Below are 24,643 nucleotides of genomic sequence, written 5' to 3'. Positions count from 1 at the left end.
TATTAGGACAGCAGAGCGGTTTTTAATTTCTTTTGGGGGTTTATTTTGTGTTGTTTTCTCTAGTTTTCTCTCTTTTTTTTTGGTTTGTTTTGGGTTTTTTCTTCCACTTTTCTTCATTTCAGCGCCGAGGAGGACACAGTCACGCCTCGCACACGCTGCTCAGTGTGTGTGAACTTGGAGAAATTATCTGTACATCTGTGGATGTTAGGATTTGGATTTTATGAGTTGTTTTTTTCTCTCTGATGAAGCTTTCAATAAAAAAATGTGGAAAAAAATCATCAAAGAGTGCAGTTATCTTTCACTCTGCTTCACAAATGATTGTGTTTCATCACAGCTAGCTTTTTCTCTCTCCTCAAGCCATCATTACTGAAACATTTATTATGCAGCGAGTATCCTCCGAGGAACACACACACACATACACAGGATACACCATCTCCCCCACAGCCTATTATCTATATGACTAAATTGCAGTGGGAAGTAAGAGGAAGCCCCGTCATTATGAACCAGGCTGTTGGCACCTGCTGCGTGTTGACCTTGGGCCCTCGCATCCTCTCATAATTACAGCCTTCGCAAATGGAGCTAATACCTCTCGATGTGATCCCCATACCCCACCCCACCATCGCAGCTCCCATACGCTTGATTGGACGTAAAGTGGTCATAATCAAAGATGGAGGATTCTGCTGGAAGAGGAAGTGGATCGATGGCAATCAATCTTCCTCTTCACTCTCATTTAGGCCCAATCAATTGCTGTCCTTGTCGACTCCTAGGACGCCTGTACTGTCAATACCGCCGCTGCACAGTAGCTGCTGCCTGAGACGTCTTTACAAGATCAAGGCAACAAGACCGGCACTCTAAGACAAAGGATGTCTTAATAGAGAACAATTGACTTGCTAGGATTGAGTGTGTGTGTGTGTGTGTGTGTGTGTGTGTGCACCTTAATGCACATGATTTAACTCCCAGGAGATGCAGCATCCTCCCATCCTTCTTTCCTTTCTTCCTACCACCTTTCCTCTGAATATCCAGAAGTATCTCAGCGCTCAACAGAGATAACTGTTTATGTGTATTTACAGCAATTTAAAACATTTAACTTCTCTGAGCGAGCCCTCCAAGGTGCCATGGTTTTTCTCTGCCACACGGCTGTAAAATCTGGGCAAATGCAGTGGGATCCTTTATCGAGTGAAATGCCACAGATTGAATCTCACTCCCCTGGAACCAGGCAGCCTCCTTATCTGGACTTATAGAGATGTAGCATCTGAGCACCACAAGGGTGCAGCATACCAACACAGATGTTATCTTGTGTGTATATTTCACAGAGGAGGGAGAACGCAGCTCTTTAAACACACATACACACCAACAACATTGGATACAGATCAAGGACATCTCCACTGGGGGGTACTCAACACAACCAGCCTTGTCATCAAACATCTGCTGAATATATACAGTGATTAGTAAGGAAGAGCCTGGACGCGGGTTCAATTTATATGCCCTACTTGCTCCACAAATTGTTTGATGCACATTTATATAGGATAAACACAATCCTTTCAGGGCTCCTGGGTGCAACATTTGTAATCGATAGTGGGAATTGATGGTAAATCTAGGCAGGAGCATCACTGTGACAGCGGTGAATCTATCCAGAGCAGGTGTATGAATGAGAGAGTGAATGTGTTTTGGTTTTTTTAACAGTACAGCAAACATCTATATTATAGCAAGGTGTCATTTCAGTGTGAAGGATTGCTTTATACAGGCACAATCAGATGGAAATGTTGAAAAACCGGTGTAATGTTAATTAAGACGGGCAGCGAAACAAAGCAAGGCTTTAATAAGCTCTGTTTTGCTGCATGTCTTCATCAGGGCGCTTTGATTGCTAGCCCAGCAGTTTCCAAATTGTCCTGATGTAATAAACATGACTCACGCAGCACAAAACAAGCACCAGTAATTAGATGTAACCATTATTTTGGCTGTAAAGGATATCAATCAGCCTCCAACAAATGATCTGCACAGACCTCTCGGGGTAGTAAAGCTTCAGGTTCCGGCTAGTTGAACGCAGTGGATTTTATTTCCGATCGATCTGGAGAATTCAGCAAAATTGCCTTGATTGGGACCTTTAATGATCCCGAGCTTCCAGGTGCACTGCAAGCATTTCGTAGGAATCTGTGATCATCAGCACCGACAAACACACCTGGTGCTTCCTTATTATTATTATAGACTCCACTAAGAGAGACATAATTAACCGAAAGGAGTATCTGCACTGCTGGGCCAAAATCTAAATAATACCCAAGAGGGAGATTGTGTGCTGTGAGGGAGAATTTTTGTTTAATCCTGAAAATATGTGAAAGTAACACTGGGCCAGGAAGCCTCATTACACCAAACTAAATATGGATATCTCATTAGGTGAAGAATACAAGATTCAGATTTTTACACCTCCAAGCTCTATTAGATTCAGGGCGCATTAGTGGATAGTAATAGTTTTAGACGAGCTGAAAGTGATACAGCTTAATTATTTTACCACAACTTAGCCAGCGACTATGATCATAACGTGTCTGTATTTACTAGTTTAACTGTTGAGATCTGGGGCTGCATTGACAGGTTAAAGGTAAAATCATAAATGTTTTGCCTGACCTCCAGCTCTGACAGCAGGCTGCTGCACTTTCAGACTGATTTCCTGTGCCATTCAGGGCTCTGTGCAGTCCTGTGAACGACTGAGTACAGACACACACTCTCACTGCTTCCATAGAAGGTAAGTAGGAAAGTAGCAGCTGATCAAATCCACTTGATTAACTGATCATCAGTAAATGTGTCTTCCTCTATAAAAGCAGAAGTTTCGGCAGTTTGCTGATCGGGACCATTCAGCATGTGTTACAATACAATAATAATACAATACCACAGTCTTCTGGGGAGTGGAAGTCCCAGAAAATTCCCCCCAAAGTCAGACCATGCACCGCTCAGAGAAACGTCAAAAACCTCAAAAGGTACATCTCAGACTCTACAGGCTTAAGTTACCATGGTAAATGTTAACGTTTATGAAAGCAAAATTAGACAACCATGACTTGCTGTTTGGTCATAATCCACATAATGCAGAATAACAACACAAAAAGCACGGTGGTGGAGGGGTCATGACTTGGGCTTGTTTTACAGCCACAGGATCAGGACATCTTTGAGTCAGTGAGCCAACCATGAACTCCTCTGTATGTAAATATTTTTGATTTCCTGCCATTGGCAGGGAAATAAAAACAAAGAGCTGCCTGTAAGGTGTTAAAAGGAAAGCTATTAATGGAGACTCAACCTAAACGAGTAAAAAAACAGAAAGCAGCAATAAGACTGCGAAAAAAGGAAATGCTGCATCGTGTTGTCAATCAGAGTTGTGCTATTTCTAACATTAATATATTTTTTAGGGCTGCGAATTGCTCATTTAAATTATCTGACTAAACTACTGGCCGGACTCCAACCTGAAAGATGGACCAGTTTCACTTTTCTTACTACACTGATGTTCACAGCTACAAGAACAAGGCTGTTTGGATCTGTGGTTTCACGCTGTGTTATCAAGAGCAACAGAATCACTCGATTAAAGAGGTCCAAAATACATGACCCCAAACTTGAATTCGATTTTTTTATCTCATTGTTCCCTAACCAAGTTATATATCTGTCCAGCCTTATCCACAACATTACTGATTTAGTTTCCCATGCAGCATCTGTAACAGCTTTGGGCAGAACAGCCAAATGACATATTTGTTATGTTATTTAATTTGTTGGTAATCAGCGAGTGGTGATTCCCACCTGACTCTGTGTTTCCTCTCAGCTTGGAGACACATTTTTCAGCTTATTGTTATTTTGGCTCAACTGTTTCGGTTCCCGCTCAGTGCTCTCATCACCACACAGCTGTTTTCTGCAACAACTCAATAAACACACTGCACTCTACCCACCCAGCATTAAATCACAGACAGTTAGCGACTGGCTGCTGAACATAGCCATTTCATTTTATGCTTAAATTTATGAGACTTTTGTCTATTAACTAACCAACTGAATGCTAATGTTGCTCATGTATGCTGAAGGCCCAAAAAAGGCAATCACCTGCTCATGTCTTGGTGGTATCAACTTTATTAGGTCATTAAGTAGCTTCTTCTGCCCCAAGCTGCAAAAACGAGTGACAAATGCAGGTTTAAAGCTGTTCGGCCACTTAAAGAGCTTCATCACATCCCGCTCTAAACAAGGTGTAAACATCTTTGCCAGATGTGCTCCTCAAACCAACAGAACAAATGAAAAACATGGATACCTTTCCCCTCATTCACAATAGAATCCCATGTGGCAACACACTCATTCTGACAGCAGCTCCATTTCAATATTCCCATGATGGATTACTATCATTGTGTTGCAGGATTTGAGAGCGCAGTCAAAGCCTATTGAAGTTTTCAATTGACATTAGTTAAACAATTGTGTCCCAGGAGATCCTGGGGGCTGCGCAGAAAGCATTGTTCCCCAGGTGGCGCAGCTGTGGGTCTATGTCAAGGGCCCGGTTCTGCTCCCAATAAACTGAGGACAATAGGTGTTAAGTGAGGATACGTTGAGAGACCCCACTCTGTGAACGCCCCTCTTTCTGTCATTAACCCGTATGCAACCAATCCCGTTTGATTTCATCTGTAATTTGAAAGGTCACATGTGAAGGCTTCAGATGTATTTGAGTCCTTTCAATTTTTGAACTGTGGAAAAATTGGCAGTTAATGTGGTGGAGCAGGAAAAAATAGTGATAATATTACAATAATAACTGAGTAGCTAATTAAGTTTCAAGTCAAATGAGGGGGGAACACAGTCCAATAATCAATCTGAAATGACAGCCAAATCAAACGTATTAAATTGGTTTTAATCCAGAATCATCATCTGACTTAACTCGAGATCAAAAGTCAGCATGAAGGAAAACATGTGTTTCCTCAAGCAGGGGGGGAAAGGAAGGACATAAAATTCTCATGATTGAAGTTGATGCTGTGTTTTCACTGAGCTGGCTGACCGGTTTATTTACTATCTGATTAGTTTTTAACAAGCTGAAGAATTGTGAAGGGGCGTGTTAGAGCTTTTAAAGTTTAGCGTAAGGGTCAAGTGATTTGACTTTCACAGATATCTAAAATTGACTGCGGTCTCACATAAAGCTCAGCGCTTTAAAGGCTGATATTTACTAACTGAACACGCTTAGCTGATCAGAGGCTTTGATCTGTATGCGCCGCTGTTCTCTAAGAGTCACGGTGCAGATCCTCTTCTTTTCTTTCTAAACATTGTTTTGCTTTACCTCAGAGAGTAGCGCTGACTTAAAGCTATGCAACTACAGCTGGTGTGGACTTTGCTGAGAGTACTGCAAATGCTGGACAAACTACCGATGAAGAATTGTTTTGCTGCACAAGATCTAATCCTGTAGTATTTGATCAGCTCTAGCAAATGTGTTACCAATACAGTGCGCTCAGCCAGCACAGTTGTGTTGCTGCACTGATAGGAACCTTGCAAGTTGCTAGCCACAATTACAGCTACAGTCATAATCACCACAGCCTTTAGCAGCAGGTGAGAGAGCAGAGTGACTGGAACTTTTTTAAAGCTTTAATAATACAGACACGTGCATGAACCCTCAGTTCCAAAAAAAGTCCTCTAGATGAATATAATGCAATGATTTGCAACTCTCATAAGCCCATATTTTACTCGCAATAGAGCATAGAAAACATGTCAAATGTTTAAACTGAGAAAATAACCAGCTGCAGAGACCAGCTGTTGGACTTTTGGGAGAGGAATGTTGTCCTGTTCTTGTCTGATAGGATTCTAGGTGCTCCACAGTTCTGGGTTTTCTTTGTTGTAAATGTCTGGACTTCAGGCAGGGCACGTCAGCACTCTTGGACCCCAAAGCTCTGCTGTTGTAATAAATGCAGTATGCAGGTTAGCATTGTTGTGAAAAGCCTTCCCTAAAAAAGATGTCATCTGGATCGGAGCGTGTTACTCTAAAACCTCCATATACCTAATGGTGCCTTTCAAAATTATGCAAGTTGCCAGCTGCATAGGCACTAATGCACCCCCATTATTGATGGTATGGAGGTTTTCCACTTTGCCTCAGTCTATTGTGACTGAATTTTGGCTCAGCATTTCTGGATCGTGTTCACATACGACATCTTCTTTGTTCATCTGCATTCGTGGATGGCACAGTAAAACTGTGTTCACAGAGAGTCTTAGGAGTGTTTTGAGCCCACACAGACACTTTCGTGACAGAATCACACCTGTTTTTAATGCAGTGCTGCCCGAGGGCCTGAAGATAAGACTACTAATTTTTGGCCTTGTCCCTTATTGCACACAGAGATTTCTTCAACCTTTCTGAATTATTTCATAATATTATGTACTGTAGGTGAGGAGATCTTCAAGGACTACACAATTTCAACATTATTTTGAAATTTGCAGTTGTTTTCTGTCTGTTTGTCTGTTTATTTGTTTGTTTGTTCTAGGTTTTTTGGGGGAGCAGATTGGTGAACCTCTGCCTATCTTTACTTTTGAGAAACTAAACTTTAAAGACATTTTCCTGCCATCAACTTAAAAACGAGCAAATATTTCTTATGAAATAGTAAAATGTTTTAATTTAAGCATTTGATATTTTTTCTATGCTCTATTTTGAATAAAATGTGGCATCATTTGATTTGTAAATAATTGTATTCTGTTTTTATTTACATTTATTTACATTTTATTTAAATGTTACCAACTTTTGTAGAATTGGAGGTTGTAAGTAATGCAAAATTATATTACAAACGCAACATTTCTTCCAATTCAAGAATGGGGCCGGGCGCTCATGTATGTACCGGCTCACTCCTGGTGGCTGATTGGCGGGGCCTGGCGCCTGTGGCCCGGCTGGGCCCCTTCCGGGGGGTGGGGTGCCCTCAGGCCTCTGGCCTCTGGGCCTGAAGCTCGGTCCTCTCTGGCACAGCTGGCTGCCGGCGGAGCCCGCGGGCACGCCACTGCAACCCCCTCTGGCCTCTGCTCCGTAGCTGCTGGCTGACCTCTCGTTTGGGGCTCTACTCAGCTCTTCCCAGGAGGGTGGCACGGTTCCCCCCCTTTTGGTGGTCCTCCTCGGGTCCTTGTACTCTGGGGCCTCTGGATGTCTGGGGCCTGGATCTCCTCCATACCTGCTTCATACCCTGGGGGACAGGGCTATGGCTCCCCACACTCCCTAGCAGATCGTTACATGGAGAAACCTTTGGAAGTGTGCCGATCCACACAGGTGTACACACGAGTGTTCACAGACGCAGACTACACCTTTCTTGGCTGCTGCCTCAAAGCACATTGTGCGCTGTCTATCTTGCGTGCTGCACAATATCATTTAATATTTAGTATCCACTGTTATCTACTGCTAGCTAGTTTATTGTGATGGTGCTGTTTTTATTATGTTGCTCTTTTTTTGTTTGCTTTCTCTTCTGTTTTTTTTTTCTCCATACAGGTGATCCAGGTGTTTTGTTTGTTTTTCTTTCTTTCTTCCCCCCTTTCTCACCGTCTCTTCTCCCCTCTGGTTTTCTTTCTCTCCATCTCTTTCTTTCATTCTTTGTCCCTGTCCTATCCCCCAGTCATGTCTGTCCCGTTTGTAGCAACCGAAAATAAAATAAATACATAATTATAATAAAGGTCAAACAAATGGACCAATATGACAAGGCCATGATGATCCACTTGGTAAAATAAATCCGCTTGGCATCTTTCTTGGCCTTAAGACAACAATTCTGATGGCTAAAGATCCAAACGGGACACAAATATATATATATATATATATATATATATATATTACAAACGCAACATTTCTTCCAATTCAATGGAGAGTATCCCAAAAGAGATGCAATATTCTGTCTAGTGAAGGAACTGGAGAGGAGGGTAAAATGAGCAGAAAAACCACCAAAAAAGAGAAAAATCAATATTCACCTCCCCTCTTCTCACCTGCAGCATCAGCCCTCGAGGACTGCAGGATGAGGTCTTAATAGCTCACTATCATTCCCAGGCCCGGGGAAGTGATCTACAGCATGAGCGTGCAGGTGAATAAACACTCCTCCAGGCAACAAGACGAAGACCACACATGCTCCAGGGGCCAGCAGCAGGTTTGTGGAACTGTAACCGGAATTCAGTGTAAGTCAGTGTGAGGCCGTAAAACATATCTTCAGCACCAGGGAAAGTTCAACGCACCTCTGCCCCTCCAGATGTGTTAGGAATATATATATATATGATAGGAAGAAAAATGAGTTTTGCTTTAGTGATGCACTGCAAACCACCCTTTCCTACACTTTGATCACTGAACATGTAGCTTAAAGGCCCAGGTAACACTATCGAGCAGATCCTAAAATTTTAGGAATATTTGAGTTAATTGGAAAATTAAGTGCCTGTCAATAGATGGGTTTAGCTTAGGCTTGGACAGTATTTGGAGACAAGGGAAGTCATAGATCTCCCTATTCTAAATGAAAATCAACAACACTCTCAATTGGTCACATATTATTATCTAAACAAACTTAAAAGTTCTGGTAAAACCCATGAACTCACGAACTTTTATCTTGGTGATTTTTAAACTTTCTAACTACAATTGTTGTTGTCTAAAATATCTGCACTATTCCTTTCTGTCTGTTAAGCTTTGATTACAGTCCTGCGTGATGTGGTAATTGATTTACTTTTATCTTATCGTTCATCTTACATTTTCTATTATACGGCGAAGTTGCAAATGTCGCTGTCGGTCCTCCTGCTTTCCACAGTGCTCAGCGTTCGTTTCCATCTGTCATCTGGATAACCCTTTGCCCTCATCAGGCAGCGTGTTATGAGAGCTCAGTGAAAGAATGGTGCATATACCAAATGTCATGCCCTCTTCAGCAAGAATAACAATGGGAGGTGGACTTGGTTAAGGGCAACATGCAGGGGGAAATACCACACTCACTATAAATACGTTAGGAGTGCTGTGTCGGAGTCTTTGTAAGGTTGGTGTTGATTGACTGGGGCGGTTCTGGATTTAACACTCTGCAAAGTACTGTGGACTATAAGCAGAGCAAAGAAATGAGCACTGATTGTTCTGGGTCAGCGGTCCATGCCCTGCACATGCACACCTACACACCTTACACAGCTTGAGTTGATATACGGGACTGAACATTTCTTTTTTTTTTACTTACTCAGACCCACTTACCAGCCTCACTGCTGCGTTTCTGGAGACCAGCAGAATATTTTCTAATGTGTGCAGTTCTGGTACATTACACATGTTATGGCTGCGGCAGACTAACCCACTCATGAACAACAAAGAAACTCAACATGAGCCGAAGTAAGAGGTGGGGGGGGGGGGGGGGGGGGGGGGGGCTAAAAATTTCTTAAGTGCTCCCACATGTGCTGTACATGTCTACATGTGCCAACTTCTGTTCAAGCATGTCTGTATTTTTTAGCCAAACCACAAGAATTTATGACCCCATTTGTTGTATCAGTTTTTATCTGCGTAAGTGTGCGCAGGAGGGCATGTGCGAGCCACAGATAAGGCCTCGGGACAAAGCAGAGCAAAACGGCCAAAAGCAGAGATTAAATGTCTAAAAATCTTCCCTTTGGGACTGTCTGGTCTTATTTCCTATGAAAAATTCAACTTTTTCAAGTAAAACGTGTGACTCAACACTCTCAGCCCGAGAGTCTCGTCGCAGCTGAGGTGCAGTGTTACGGGGTCACAAGCTGAAATTGATGATGTGTAACATGAAAGGTGTCTGCAGAACATTTTGTCTTCTTTAAGCTCTGTTTGATTTAACTTCTTTATGTTATTTTATTTTTATTTATTTATTTATTTGTTTGTTTGTTTGTTTGTTTGTTTGTTTGTTTGTTTGTTTGTTTGTTTGTTTGTTTGTTTGTTTGTTTGTTGGGGGGTACATTAATTGACAATTATTGATTAATGGAGCCTTTCATCATAGATCATTAATGACTTATTTTCAGTAATGGTGAGATCTGTCTTTCATTGGCACACACTGTTACATGTTAAACAGCTAACTAATTACTAGAAAAGCCCTTTTTTTATTCTATTTATCTAAGCAGAAGTGGTTACCATTGATTTGGTTATAGAAGCAGACGAAAACATTTCTTCTGAAACTCCTGTGGCTGTTCCAGACAGGAAATTCTCAAAAGCTGAAGTAAGATTGTTATGTAACTCAAATATTTGGTTGTGAAGAAGAAATGGACAAACCTGACCAAAAACTAAAAACACAACCGAGTTTGAAAAACAATGAGAATTTTCAGTTTTAGACTAACAGAAAACTGTTTAAGTGGTGATAATTGAACCTGATAATCATGGCTAAAACTGTGAAGCAAGATAGAAAATGTTTTTGTTTTTTAGCTTTCTGATTACAGAAGGAGCTCTGTAGACGTCTCCAAGTACCTTTGGCTCGTGCCTTTGTCTGCACTGTTGTAATATTTAGGAATTTAGTGAACCCACATGAATTTATCACTTCATTTTACATTATTATTTGTTTGCGTGTTTGTGCAAAGATTAGCCCAGCGACCAGTTGGCGCTGATTATATGTCTAAGAATTTTTCCTGGAAACCATCTGGTCGTTTTCCTCTGAACAATTAGACTTTTTCCAGTATAAACACACTCACCAGGAAAGCCCTGGAGCACCAGTATGACAGTGTCGCAGCATCGAGGCTGAAATAAATACAGTGTTTTATATGAAGGTCAGAAAATCTTATTTTCTGTTATTTGTATGGTGTTTTAGTGTTTTCAAGCTGCATTTACATTTTTGGGTTTACCTTTGACATCTTAGGTACACTTGTTCACCTGCTTGTTAATGCAAATATCTAATCAGCCACTCATGTGACGAAAACACATTTAGGCACAAAGACATGATCGAGCTGAAGTTTAAACTGAGCATCAGGACGAGAAATGAAGGTGATTTAAGAGACTTTGAACGTGACATGGTGGTTGATTCTGAGTTTTTCAGAAATGTTTCTGATCTACTGGGATTTTTCCACAGAACAATCTGTGGGGTTGTGGGTCTCTGTGGTTTTGTGGGTGGAAATACCTTGTTGATGCCAGAGGTCAGAGGGGAACGGCCAGACTGTTTCAAGCTGATAGGAAGGTAGAAGTAACTCAAATAAACAATTAAGCATAACCAGGTTAGCCGAGAAGTTCACCTCTGAAAACACAACACATGAACTCCTGATGGACAAAGGCTACAGCAGCAGGAGACCACACTCCATCCACTCATGAAGCTGCAGTTCACACAGACTCACCAAAACTGAACAATAGAAGAAATTCTCGTCTCGTCTGATTCTCGATTGTAGGATCAGAATTTGGTGAAAGCAACATGCATCCATTCTGCCTTCTATCATTGGTTCTGGCTGCTATTGTGGGGGATATATCACGGCCCCACTTTGCACCCCTTAGCATCAACTAAGCTTTGCTTAAACACCACAGCCTATGTGAGCCTACCTGGATAACACGCCACACAGTTCAAATCATCTCAAACTGGTTTCTTGAACATGGCAGTGAGTTCACGGAGACCAGTTTGAGGTAATAAGTCGAGACGACTATAAACTCAGTCATTCAGGTTTATAACTCCAGTTTGAATTGCTTTTCTGCAGTTACGAGCTTTTCGATTGATAGCGGGGGCGCCACTTGTTTGTTTTTGTAATGCTGTGTGTGATAACGATGGCAAAAAAATACAAAACATGATTGAAAAATTGAGTTTGTTGGCACTCTTGAAAACACATGCTATCGACTGGTAGTCGTTTCTTTTTCATTTGTTGCATAATTATACTTTCTCAGTCCACAGTGCTTTCAGTTTCCCAAAAAAATCATCTGTACCCATTAAATGCTTATGTTTTTGATGTCCTGGCATGGAAAAGCCCACATGAGTGCATGCTGTAACCCATGTAAAAGGTGGTCAGTTCTGGCTGCCACATGATTACCACAGGAACTGAGCATAAAACATCTGCTATCCTCTAAAAATCAGCTTTATCCCGGAGCTTATATAAGAATAGTGTGTTATGCTGTTGTTTTATTTCATGTGCTTGGACATTGGCCCAGCTATGTTGCCATGAGCGCGTTGGTTTGCTTCTAATAACACTGTTATGACTGTCATATATTCCAATATTTAAGCAAGTCTTCTGACAAGCAGTACACTCTCTGGTTTAGCTTGTAAATGGCTAATGATGAGCGCTAAGGGCCGAACATCATACGCAGACAATCATTGAGGAACAACAGAGCTATGCAGAAGTGCTTCATCCACCCTCTGCCACAGTGCTCTGCTTTATGTGCTCTGGTTTTAATGCTTCTCTTTACTGCTTTTCCTCCTGCCTTTCTGCCCAAATGTCTGTGTATTCCTCTTTAACTCAAGATAGCATAGCAAAGGTCTACTAAAATGTAGCCTGGTTGCCATGGCGCCAGCTGGACAACAAGTGTACACAGCGGTGAAGATTAAGACGTGCAGGATGGAGCTGGCAGCGTGCAGACTGTGGCTAATGATGCTGTGTCCGAATGCCAGGACATTCCTCAGTGCTTTTCCATGAAATGTACAAAAAAGATTTCATGAGAATCTGAACAGAAACTGAAAAGAAGACAGAGATAGCAGAGGTATGGAAAGTGGCGATGCACTGGATGGATACAGCTGGCAGCTGCTGCAGTCAGAACATCTGGAATTCGGAGCCTCATTAGATGAAAGGCTGGATGTGTAGTCACTGTAAATATATAGTCTGTATAACATAGTCTATGTGGAGTCTTCATTTATCACTGCCGATGGGAGGTTATGAGAAAGACCAGAAAAGTCTCAAATTAACTTTCCAAGTGTTTATGTAGTAAAACCTGTAAAGAAGTCTGCTCACTGGCACCGCTGAACAAAGAGTACCAGTTAGATGAAAAGACTTTAGCATAATTATATTTTAAATATGAAGCTAAAGCCAGAATGGGTTTGCTTAGTTTAAAATAAAGACTGAATGCAGTGGAAAAATATAGCCTGTCTTTTGCCAAAGGTAAAATATATCATGCCTTTCTTTATTTACAAAGCCCTGCTAGGCAAACTTCCTCACTGATTTGCAGTGCTTTTTTTTCTGCTAACATTTCTGTCTGTAAAACTGAGCGTGAAGACATAAAAGCTTGTGCTACCATGTGACTTACAAAACGGTTTGACTCAACAGTATCCCTCCGGTTTCAAATGGAGAAGGGGAAGTGGTTTAGCTTCAATAACTGTAAACAAAGAACAACTGTAAAACAAAGTCACTGACATCTATCTGTCTGGAAAGGGTTAGAAACCATTTATAAAGCTCCGGGACTCCATGGTGAGAGCCTAATCAGTATTCACTCAGGCTATCTTTGTCTAATATTCAAATCTGTTTGGCGTTCTCAAATGTTTAACTGTAAGACATAAGCAAAAAAACAAATAACTACCAAATCACGAAGGGTCTCAAGCTAAGCCTCTTCCACTTCTCCATTTGAAACCAGTGGGACACTGTTCAGTTATGGGCTACCTACTTGTAAGGCGCATGCTAATACACGCTTTCATGTCTTCACACTCAGCTATACAGACAAGAATATCAGATGTAGTTGAAAGAGAGGCTTGCATCCTAACACATCTTTGACAAGTCTGAAAGGCTTCCCTGAAACAGGATTTTCCCAGAGTTACAGAAATTGTGAGATAGAGCTCCGTTACGCTGAACATAACGTCATATTAGATCATAATATAACACAAACACTATTGTTTTTCTTCTTTCTGTTTGGTACAAACTCTGGACTGTTTACTATGAGTGGCAGAGTTTTGGATCGACTTTACTCACCTGCTTTTGGCCTGAGAGAAACCTTGCACCTGTCCTTTTTCTGACTAGATTTATATTGAAGCAAGATTTGAGCAGGCTGCTTGTAGGATTTCTCCTTCCAGATCCGGCCTAAAATTCACTGTCAGTCCGTTTTTTTTAATGTTCTTTCCTTTGGTCATTTTCTTTAATAATATTTTAATACACTAAGACAGAGTGAATCTGATTTCTAATCTCCTCAGGATTACAGGATGGCTTATCGATGCTGATTCTCAAAGTGTGGGCTGCGGCCCCCTGGTGTGCCATGATTGTACTGCAGGTGGGCCACAAAATGTGATTTTCATTTTTTTTTTAAAATGCTACCAGGTTTGGATAGATCAACTCTAGATGGAAATAAATGCTGTAACACTGCATAAGCTTATTGAAATGATCTTCGAGTTTCAGACAATCCAACAAAATATTACAGCGTGTGACTTTTTGGGTTTTTTTTGGAAAGGCAAACACACATATGAAACCACAGAACAGCCAATATTTGAGCAGTGAAACGATTTAAAATAACACAAATATGGCTGACGTGGTTGATTTAATATCAATATTCTCATCTTTGTCCTGATGTTTTAACCCATCCGAGCAAAAACGGTCTCTTCCTTAGTCTTATAACAGCTTACAGTCATTCCAGATATAATAAGATGGGTCAGAACTAGGAAATTGCATTTATAGTCATGCAAACTGTTATCTCGAAATATTTTGCATACTTTATTGCAACATTTTCCTTTTTGAGCACACCGCTAACTGTCTCTGACACAATAGGTCCGCTATAAATGAAACAATCCATGAGGGTGAGCTGTAATTTTGTGGCTGACTTCATTGAACCACACTCTTTCCTCTAGACAGCAGCAACCAGCGGGAGCTTTTTCTGCTCCTACAATACAACAATCCTGCAATGCACAGCCACTGCTGTCATTGTTCTTGTAGTCGGGCCAGCGGTCAGATAATGCAGACAGGGTCAAATGGAAAACCTCCACACGATAAAGCCAGATGGACCAACACACACACACACACATGCACATACACTCCCTTTTTTTTCTCTGTCACGATTATCAGATCGGATACATTTAACCTTTTCATCTCACGTGCTTCCGCGCTCAGGTTAAAATTTCAGTGCACCTGCCAGCTCCACTTAAAACAAAGCGCTTAGGCAGCAACTTAAAGTATAAGTTGAGCCATGACGGCAATGCATTTTAATGAGGCTGGACCACAGAGGATGTCCTGGAAATAAACGCAGTGTGGGCCATTTCCTCTGCAGTTTTTTTAGGACAGGACCAGTGTGCATGAAAATGGGCAGCTGTGGGGAAAATGAGCTTTTATGTAGAACACATTATGCCAGAATATATATTCCTGAATGGATCGCTGTGGACTGCTCTTCCTACTCCCACTCAAAATTTAATCTTAACGCACTGAAAGCACATTTAAGGAAATCTTCCTTTGCTAATCTATTATGCCCTAGGCCTGGTCCACTCCACTGCTCGAGAGAGAGAGAGGCGTATAAATGTTGCAGATTCAGTGTAATATATTGGTTTTTCTGAATGCCCTTGGATTTCTTAATCTTGTATTTAAAAAAAAAAAAAAAAAAGAGCCATGAACACACTTTCTTGTCCAACATGCAAAATTTCAACATTCTTCTGAAACATTTAAAGCATTCAGAGTTTTGATCTTTACAGCCAGAGACAGAGAACAGCTTGAAAGAGCAGCCTTAACAAAGAAAAGACTGGCTGTGTTATCCATGTCAGCAGAGGCCAACACATCCCTGACAGTGTTGGTATTGTGCATGCAGCAGCTGATTATGCTGTAAGACCCTTTTTTTTTTAACAATGTGGCAAACACACTCTTTCTTCCCCTCTGTGATGTAGAACTAAACAGGAGAGACGGGAACATTTAGCAGTGGAAGATAAGACTCGGGTAAGTCGTTTCTGCTTCTGAAATAAACTCTGCCGGCTGTATTTCCTCTAAAAAATAAGCATCATCTTTGTTAGTTAATATAAACGTGACACCAAAGAGCCAGTGCTGAATGTATTTTTCATCTAAATGCCTTCATCTTCATCGCATGGCCAGTAACTCGCTGTGAGAGTATAATTTGTCTGAGAACACCATATTTAAAACTAGACTTTCTGATGAAATTCCACCCAGAATGATTAATAAATAAAAACCCCGGTGTCTCGCTGTTGCACCACAGCAGAACTGGAAGCTGAAGTCTGATTTCCCGAAATGTCTAAATCGTGCCGGTGTCGGGAGAGTCAGTGGCGGAGAGGGGTGCTCTGTAAGGAAATTCCTCACAGCGAGATACCTGGCAGTCACTCTGTTTGGATAAGCTCACTGGGATCTGGCAATGAAAAAGCAAGAAAAAGAAGTGCCTCGGTCCAAAAGCCAAAATGAACTTCATTAGATGTGATGGGGAAAATGAGTGAATGTGAAATCTTGTCCAAATGGAAAAAGTCAATTTAATTTGAAAGAAGTTCATTGAACTGTATTCAACCTTGACATGTGAAAATCAACACACTTTGTATCCACCGGAGAGTATTTTGTGATACTTCACCATCAGCTTCTTCTGAGCATCATTAGCTGCACTATACGCGACTGCAGCACAGTGGCTGCACTGAATAAAGCCTACAATGGCTCTTTTAAGGGAGGGTTGTAATTTTCTTGTCATGTGCGTGCTGTGTTGATGCGCGGGCTACGAGGGAACACACAGAGATTCAATCTCGCTCTGTGTCATGCAAAGTTTGCTTAGAAAAGTAGAAATTGTGAGCAGGTTCTCTATCATCAAAGTCGTCCACGAGAGCCTGAGAATCGACTCCAATTTCCACGGAGTGGCTGAGAATAAACGTATGTTCGCAGTCATGGTAAATTTACAAACCGGCGAGGGAAAATGACTGCCTAGGCCGCGGTAAAGCTTATGGAATGAGGCGTTAAATTAAATCCATTTGGTCTGTTGACGTCACAGCGTCGCTTTTCAAGTGCATCTTAAAATATTTGACATATTTCTCAGCGGGCCAGGAAGTCGAACGTGTTGGCTGACTGCGTAGTGGATGTTAAACACATTTAGAGCACATTCACACTCTCTGGGGTGAGAGCATTACAAGTGTTTATCTACTGCAATAACGCTGGAACACAACTGAAGTCTGTAACGCATCATGTTCACCCCTCGCTTTAATAAACAACATTAGCAGCACTAAAGTGCAGTTTGAGGCAGAAACAATAACATTTTAAGATGGAATTAGTCTGAAATAATATGCTGGTATAGACACAGATAACATCTCTTGCTTTCTCACTCTTACGTACACATAAATACATAATATACAGTTTCTCTATTGTCTTACAATGTTTACCACGTGGCCACGGTTCAGCTCCTCGTGCTTATCAGTGTCGGGTCATGTTGGTATTTCCTGCCTGCAACAAGAGCAGAAGGTGGCACAGGATGAGTGCTGTTTCCTGTGTTGGCACACCCAGCATGTACCCACCAGCAACCACATCCACCCCATACTCAGAGGAAGCATTGTAGTGGTTACACTGTATTGTATGATGGATGTTTTCAGGTGGCATTCTCTGTAGCTGTTTGCCTGAGATCAAAGAAAGCTGCTAGAATACGATTAGCAGAGAGAAGTTTGCAGAAAGTTCCTGTCTTCACCTGACAAGACGCATCATAGTGACAGGGAAAAAAAGGTGCAGAGGGGTTTGAGGATTTAGGTGGTTTTGGATCTGCCTCGGCTCAGCAGAGGTCCGGACTTTTATGGATTATGAATTTCCCTTTTTCTTTAAAACCTGAATATACTTTAAAATTCCTCTTTATCATACAATGAGTGAAATGGTGCTCAAACAACATTTGTGATATGAGATCACAGGATTAAAATTTGTAGTGAAACCTATAAAAACTGGCAATTATCACAAGATTAGAACACAGTGGCTTCCAATTACATTTACAGGCCCCCACATAACTAGCAGATTAAAGAGTTATTTGATAAATACATTATTTGACTTTTAATAAAAGGATAAATGTCAGCAAACCAATTATTATTCTAACTTTGCCTTTAATGCCAAAGTGATCTTTTTGTAGTAGTATTTTAGGAGTCCGCGTGACTCCAAAGGGATCCCTCTGGGTATGGGAGGCCTCTGTGTGTGACATTAATATACTGTCTGTGGCCATTTGTTACTGCGGAAACCTCATTTGGCTGCAGCGTTGTTTCATCTGGGTCTTTCGGCTAAGCCTTTCCCATGGGAAGCACACAGAGGAATCTTCGGTCTCATCAAGGAATTCTGCAGATGTTTGTAAAAGTGCACACAGCCACTGAGACCATGGAGGACTTGCCCTTCAAACACTCTGATGTTTAATGTTTATTAGAAGTGACTTTACTCAGGAAACCACAATCACTGGGCGCGCTCAGTGGATGCATTTTGAAAGGCGGACGATTCCACGTCTGTGTGAATGCAGTTTTCTCGATCCATGTGTACATCCCGTGTAACCAGATAAGCACTCGGACCTTAAATCCTCCAGGAAGAGAGAAAGATTAGGGGGACAAATTTTCTTAACAATTTTTTGAACACCACTTCAATTTCACAACAGTCTAATTCTACTCTGTGCACATCTACTATACTAAGAACCTTTGTATTAACATTGTAGGTGGATGTGGGATGTTTAAGGTTTACAGTGCCACATTATGGAAATTAGCTGAAATACTATGTGTTTCCGCTGCAGTTAAAAGGTAAATGTAGCATTTATTCCAAATATTATACCTCTCAAATATTTGTCTTCCTACCCTGATCCCAACCGGTCGTGGCAGATAGCTGCCACTCCCCAAGTCTGGGTCCACCACAGGCATCTTCCTGTTAGAAGGGATTTTTACCTTCCGACTGTTGCCAAACTGCTTGCCCATATGATTTGGCTGTTTTCTCTGTTTTCTTTGTGTTATTGTAGGGTCTTTACCATACAATGTAAAGCACCTTTAGCCAACTGTTGCTGTAATTTGGTGCTTTAAAGACAAAATTGAATTGAAATGAAAGCACTTTGCCTTAGGTTGATCAATAAATTACCATAAAGTTCTTTTTATTTACGGTGCATTGGACCACTGACATTTCAAGAATGCAGTGAATCTAGGTCCACATGTAGGCTACTCCCAGACAACCCGAGAATAGGTGCAACCTCTTTTCACGGTAGTTTGAGTTTGATTTACTCATATTAACGTTGCCTCGAAGTAAACCATTAGGTCCAAATAGCTTTTTCAGTCGTCATTAATTTTATTACGTGCTCTTCCTACTGCCATAAGTCAAAATGAGCCAGCTGACCTCCGTAAACTCTGAGTGTTAGCAATAACAAAGGATGGGTTCTAATCTAATCATTCTTTATGTTGGTGAAGGTTTTGCTTTTTTCTACTATACAAATAAAAAAGCTGGTTCATAATAAAATGACACCAATGAGGGCAAGAAAGTAAAGCGAGATAATAAAAATCCAATAAACCACTAAAATGATATAAAGTAAAGAACAGGAAAGTGACACGATCACTGCATTTCGATGGGATGCCTCCTTCACAGTAATCATTTTTGCAGCTTTAAAGTGCATGTTTTAATCCCAATGAAAAACTAACGGCATCTAATTATGCATTCTAGTGTCACTAATACAGAAACACGTAAGCCTAATCTTAAAGGTAGAATCTAAAAGGTTGATAAACCCAAACAAAATAAATCTTTCATCACTGCAGAGATCGGATACAAAGCATACGTTTCCTTTTTAGTATGCATGAAATTCTCCGATAAACAGCACGCAATACCTCTCAGCATGAACCACCTTGAGTATGCATGTGTGTAACCGTATCTCCAGCCACATTAGGGACCCATATTGAAACATTTTATTGAGCGCAGGGCAAATGAATCTTTCCCCTCTTTGCTTAAATGGTCCGCTCCCTGTAATCTTGGTTTGAAGAATGGCATGACCATCATCTTCATCATCTTCTCTCTGCTCTGTTGCACCACAGATGTAGTTACAGGCCAATGACAGGACAGACTTGAAGCTGGTTTAAGCCTAGGCTGTGCAATCCTCCTTTAAGCAGTTACATACTTCAATGCAAGCCATTTGTGGCGAGGGCCGCTGAAACGGTTGATGTGGGCCATTATGCTCTAAGGGAAGAAATGGTTTCCAAACAATATCAGCTGACATGTTGGTGGGTTTTTGTCTTTCCTAGTTTTTTCTCCCCTTTCTGCTGTTTCATTCTCTCTTTTCTCTGCTTTCTTGTCTTGTTACTTTAGAATAAGGGTCTGTTTTCACATTTACATTGCGATTCAATTAATAGCACTACCACAACGTTGTGTTACGTAAGTGTATGCAATACTCAGTGCGGTTAGCCTGGATTTACACAGGCACACGCATGCTGGGTACAGATAAAAGCTGTTGTTATTGTTTCATCTCACGACTTTTGCTTCACCATTGCACACAATCTAAACAGAGCAACAGGATGTTCCTTGTGACACAGAAAAGGGGAGTCACATGCTGCAGCGTTTGTTCACATGTTTGCTTCTCTTTCTAAAACAAGTCTTGGCATAGTTTGAGACACATATCAATTTTATGCCTGGGAACAATAGGCCTAAAAGTGATGTGATACCAAAGGTTGTAACCTTTGGAGCCTTCAAGATAAACTTTCCCTTCCTTCACAGCGTCTGACTAATGCTGAAGGACAAAGCCTGTTCACAGCGGTTGGAGAAGACAGAGAGAGCCTGTTGTTGTCAGAATAGGCCATTTCGACTTCCTTAGGTTCGCCAGTGGTACCAAGAAAACTGTGCCAAGCCATTGTGTGGGAACATGTGTTACTGTTTGTGGCCATGTAACTGTGTCACTAAAGCTGTTAGGTGTGACTCTGTGACCCTCGTGCAGGACATGTCTGCCTCACAGTTCCTGAGCACTGAGTAACATTTGTGGCAAAGTGCATGAACTTATGAAGTAAAACGTTATTGTGTGCTTTACCTTACCTACCTATCTTCACCATATGGGGCAGGTTTGTTGCACATCTGTGTAGTTTGTGTGTATATTAAAGTTAATAGCCAACACCTTTTAAAAGGTGCAACTTTTACTTTAAAAATATTTCGCATGGCACTTTTTAAACTTTCACTACCGCTCGGCGAACATGTCAGCAACATCTTCCATCCAAACTACAAGGCAACTGTGGAAACCTGCTAGCAGCATACCGCTATGCAACCAATTTTACCTACTTGCTGACCGCCACTTGCCGACTGGTCAGGGAATAATTCCCGTGGTGATTGTGTTGAGGTTGCCAAACTGTTTCCATCCCTAAGATTTACTATTAAATACTTACTGAAACCTTCCTTGTCAGCAAGATTAAGCATAAACTACCAGGTGGAGGCTAAAATGTTGATTCTGTTCAACTGGACATAGTGTTTTCAGTGGCAGAAAAAATGTTTCATCACTCATCCAAGTGACTTCTACTGTCTCAGCTAACTGCGGGTTCACCAGGTGGTGTAATACCAGGTAGAGGTTCATGAAGGGGAGGTACAGCAGTGCAGGGAAGTCTCTTGGTTGGAATCTGATGGTCTGGAGCCCTTCTTTTTTTCTCAGGTTGCATCATTTTCCATGGTCCATTGGCTGTAGGTGCGTTTGTGGGTGTGAACTGTCTGTCTTGTGCGTCTATCTTTGTTAGCTCTGTGATGGACCGGCGACCAGTCAGTTGTGTACCCCTTGTGTGCCAGACTACAGCCTATCTGGTAGTTAGGAAGATGTATTAACAGAATTACAAGTAACACCCCCCCCCCCCTTCCTAGATTTAGGTCATTAGTTATGGGGGAGTGCTGCTCACTCTCAGTGCTTCTTTAGCTCAGAGTATGCAGTCATTTTAATCCTTAAAAAAACCTGAAACCCTAAAAAAAACAACACTGTACTGTAACTGGTGCAGTTTGACTGTAATACTGTAAGAGAGGATCTGAGCTCTCTGGGGCAAAAGTAGCATCTGAAGGATTGAAGAGGCACATCCTGAGGCGCCGATACCTGACAGGCTGACATCTACAAGCTAATGAAACATTTCAGATTCCAGTTGCGTAGGCAGGCATCTTAATCGTGTGCAATGCAAGTGAAGAAGATACTGATTCAAAATGACTCAATTGTTTTAGTTTTTTGCCACTATTCTCACCAGCAATTTGCAAGTTGCATTAAATTTCTTTCTGTTGTGCAAATACACATTGCTGCTCTCATGAGACTGCAGTTTTTCCTTTGGCATAAGCAGAACTTGAGCATTTTATCCTGTAACAAAGTCCTGATTGAAAGTAGGTTGTATATACAGACAGCATGAGGTCGGTGGCTTGCAGCTTGCTTGCTTTTATAACTGCTGTGCCAACAACACCCCAAGAAGTATGACTAAACCTCCTCTGCTGAGGCAGTAGGGAATCTGTTCAGATACAAGTCCATACACCCTAAAGGCTAGAAAGCATTTTTATGAATCACCAACCTTAAAGGTGACCTGGAGATCAAGATTTCTTGATGATATGTCTGTAAAAACTGGACAAAATACAAGTTCTATTAAGGAGGTTTGCTCTTTGTGAGAACATTTCTTCATCCTGACTCCTACAGCAACAAAAATCCTGGTTAATAAAACACTTGTGAGTGAATTTTCTCGCCCATTTTGCTTCGGCAGCAGATTTTAAAAACATATTTACATTAACCTAAAACTTAAGACTATAAGACATTAGTAGTATATTTGTTTGTTTTTTGTTTGTTTAGTAATTGTCATGTATATCATTGTCATGTTCAAGAAAAAGGTTTGAGATTATTTGATCTTTGTGACACAGAGCGTTACCCAGCCTTCAGCAGATAGGTATACTGTGGTTTTAAAGGGATGGACATGGTCAGAAACTATACTCAGGTAGGCTTTGGGGTTAAATGATACTAAGTCAGCACTAAGTGGTCTAAATTGTGTCAAAAAATATCCCTACACCGCTGCTGCACCACCACCAGCAGCAGTGTGAATCACTGATACCAGGCAGGATGGATTCATGTTGTTTACAACAAATTGTGACCCTATCTCCTGAAAATTGCAACAGAAATTGAGACTCATCAGAGCAGGAAAATGTTTTCCATTTTTCTGTTGCCCAGTTTTGATGTGCCTGTGTGAATTGTAGCCTCCGTTTCCTGTTCTTAGCTGACAGGAATGGCACCCAGTGTGGTCTCCTACTGCTATAGCCCATCTACTCCAAAGTCCCATGTGTCATGTGTTCAGAAATGTTCTTCTGCATACCTTGGTTGTAACCAGTAGTTAGTTTAGTTATTGTTGCCTTCTTATCAGCTTAATGAAGTCTGGCCTTCTTATCTGACCTCTGGCAACAACAAGGCATTTTCACTGGGAGAACTGCAGCTCAGTGAGTATCGGTCCAAAAAAGAAGAAACTGTGTGTAAACCATAGAGATGGTTATGTGGGAAAATCCCAGTAGAGCAGCAGCTTCTGAAATACTCCCACCAGGTCATCTGGTGCTAAAAACCATGCCACTTTCAGAGTCACTTAAACCGCTTTTGATACCCATTCAGATACTCAGTTTTGAACCTTAGTGTTTCATTTGGCGCAGGTGAATTGAGTTGCTGCCATGTGATTGGCTGATTAGAGATTTCCATTAACAAACAGCTGAAAGAATATTGTTAAAAAATCATTTATTTTTTAAACAAGAAGTTAAATAGGTGTACCTATTAAAGTGGCTCACTGACCCGATCAGCAATTCAGCATCTTCCTCACTTTGAGTACTTGCCTTCTCCTCAGCTTAGCACTTAATGATGAATCAATATCCCCGTGTGTCATCTCCTTTTGTGTAATACCTCCGGTGGGCAATGAGCATACATTTTATGCAGAAAATCCTGTGTGGGAAAGACACCACACTTGTTTTTATCATTATTTTAACTACAGAGACACAGATGTGCAAAGAGACTGACATCCCTGAAAAGCCTTTTATAATGCATGCAGTGCGTGTTTGCCACCGGTGTTATCCCAAGGCATGAATCCAGAGATTTGTTATCAGGCTGGTCTGTTGATCTTTTCACTTGACCAGAGAAGTTTACAAGAACAGCGAGCATCTGTATGTTTACCTGGTGCTTGTTTATCTGTGTTTGCACAATGAACCAGGAAAAAAATCATTCAAAGGTAGACGTGCATGGAGAAACTTGTGCAAGGTTTAGGGAGGGGGGGCTAAAAGTGTAAATAAGCCTTTCTTGGCACGCTTGAGTGTGTTGTGCTTCCTGTAGCGCAAAGGCAGATAAAATCACACAGTTTGGTACAGAGTATATTTATAAAGTTCTGAAGGCGTTTTGTTCGGGTGCTGTGGTCACTCAGCAGGATGTTGTGATCTACTTAGGTTTTGTATGATCTGTGGGGAGCTGTCTCACAACGCTGTGGGGTCTCCACCTTGTGGCTTGGACCCCATCATGCAGTGCTGGGTGGCTGAATGCCATGCAGGCTTGAATAAAAACGTGCACAGACTTGTGTAAACCTAAACTCCCACACCCACTGACTAAGAGCAAATAGGAAAAATAAATAAATAAATGCACCATACTATTTAAGAGTACATTAAAACCTCCTGTATTAGAATTTGTATGCCTAAAATGTACAGTCAACTATCACTGAAGACCATCTCAAAACATGATGATCATATTCTGAGGCATCTTCTGATGTTTTTTTTCTCTTTTTAAACTCAACACTGCACCTACACTGAAGCCGGCTTGCCAGAAGTAATATAAGAGGTGCTAATAAAGTTCACTGAGCTGGTGGTTATAGAAAGTACAGCTCGGAAAAAAGGAAAAAAAGAAAAAGAGTTATAAGCCAAAGGGTTACAGGGTCAGAACTGAAACCTGACATCACATCTCAAGTATGCA

The 24,643-nt window shown here is 41.2% G+C and overlaps 1 long non-coding RNA gene across 1 annotated transcript in view; it reads right to left on the bottom strand.

The window, feature by feature from the left end:
* Positions 1 to 24,643, bottom strand: part of LOC146493076 (uncharacterized) — a 423,488-nt gene that overhangs the window by 381,218 nt on the left and 17,627 nt on the right. The gene's annotated exons all lie outside the window — the stretch shown is intronic.

Source organism: Neolamprologus multifasciatus, chromosome 22, assembly GCF_963576455.1.
Source record: "Neolamprologus multifasciatus chromosome 22, fNeoMul1.2, whole genome shotgun sequence".
NCBI classification, from domain to species: domain Eukaryota; kingdom Metazoa; phylum Chordata; class Actinopteri; order Cichliformes; family Cichlidae; genus Neolamprologus; species Neolamprologus multifasciatus.
The sequence above is the reverse complement of the archived record's forward strand: the minus strand, read 5'-3'. Positions and strand labels throughout refer to the sequence as shown.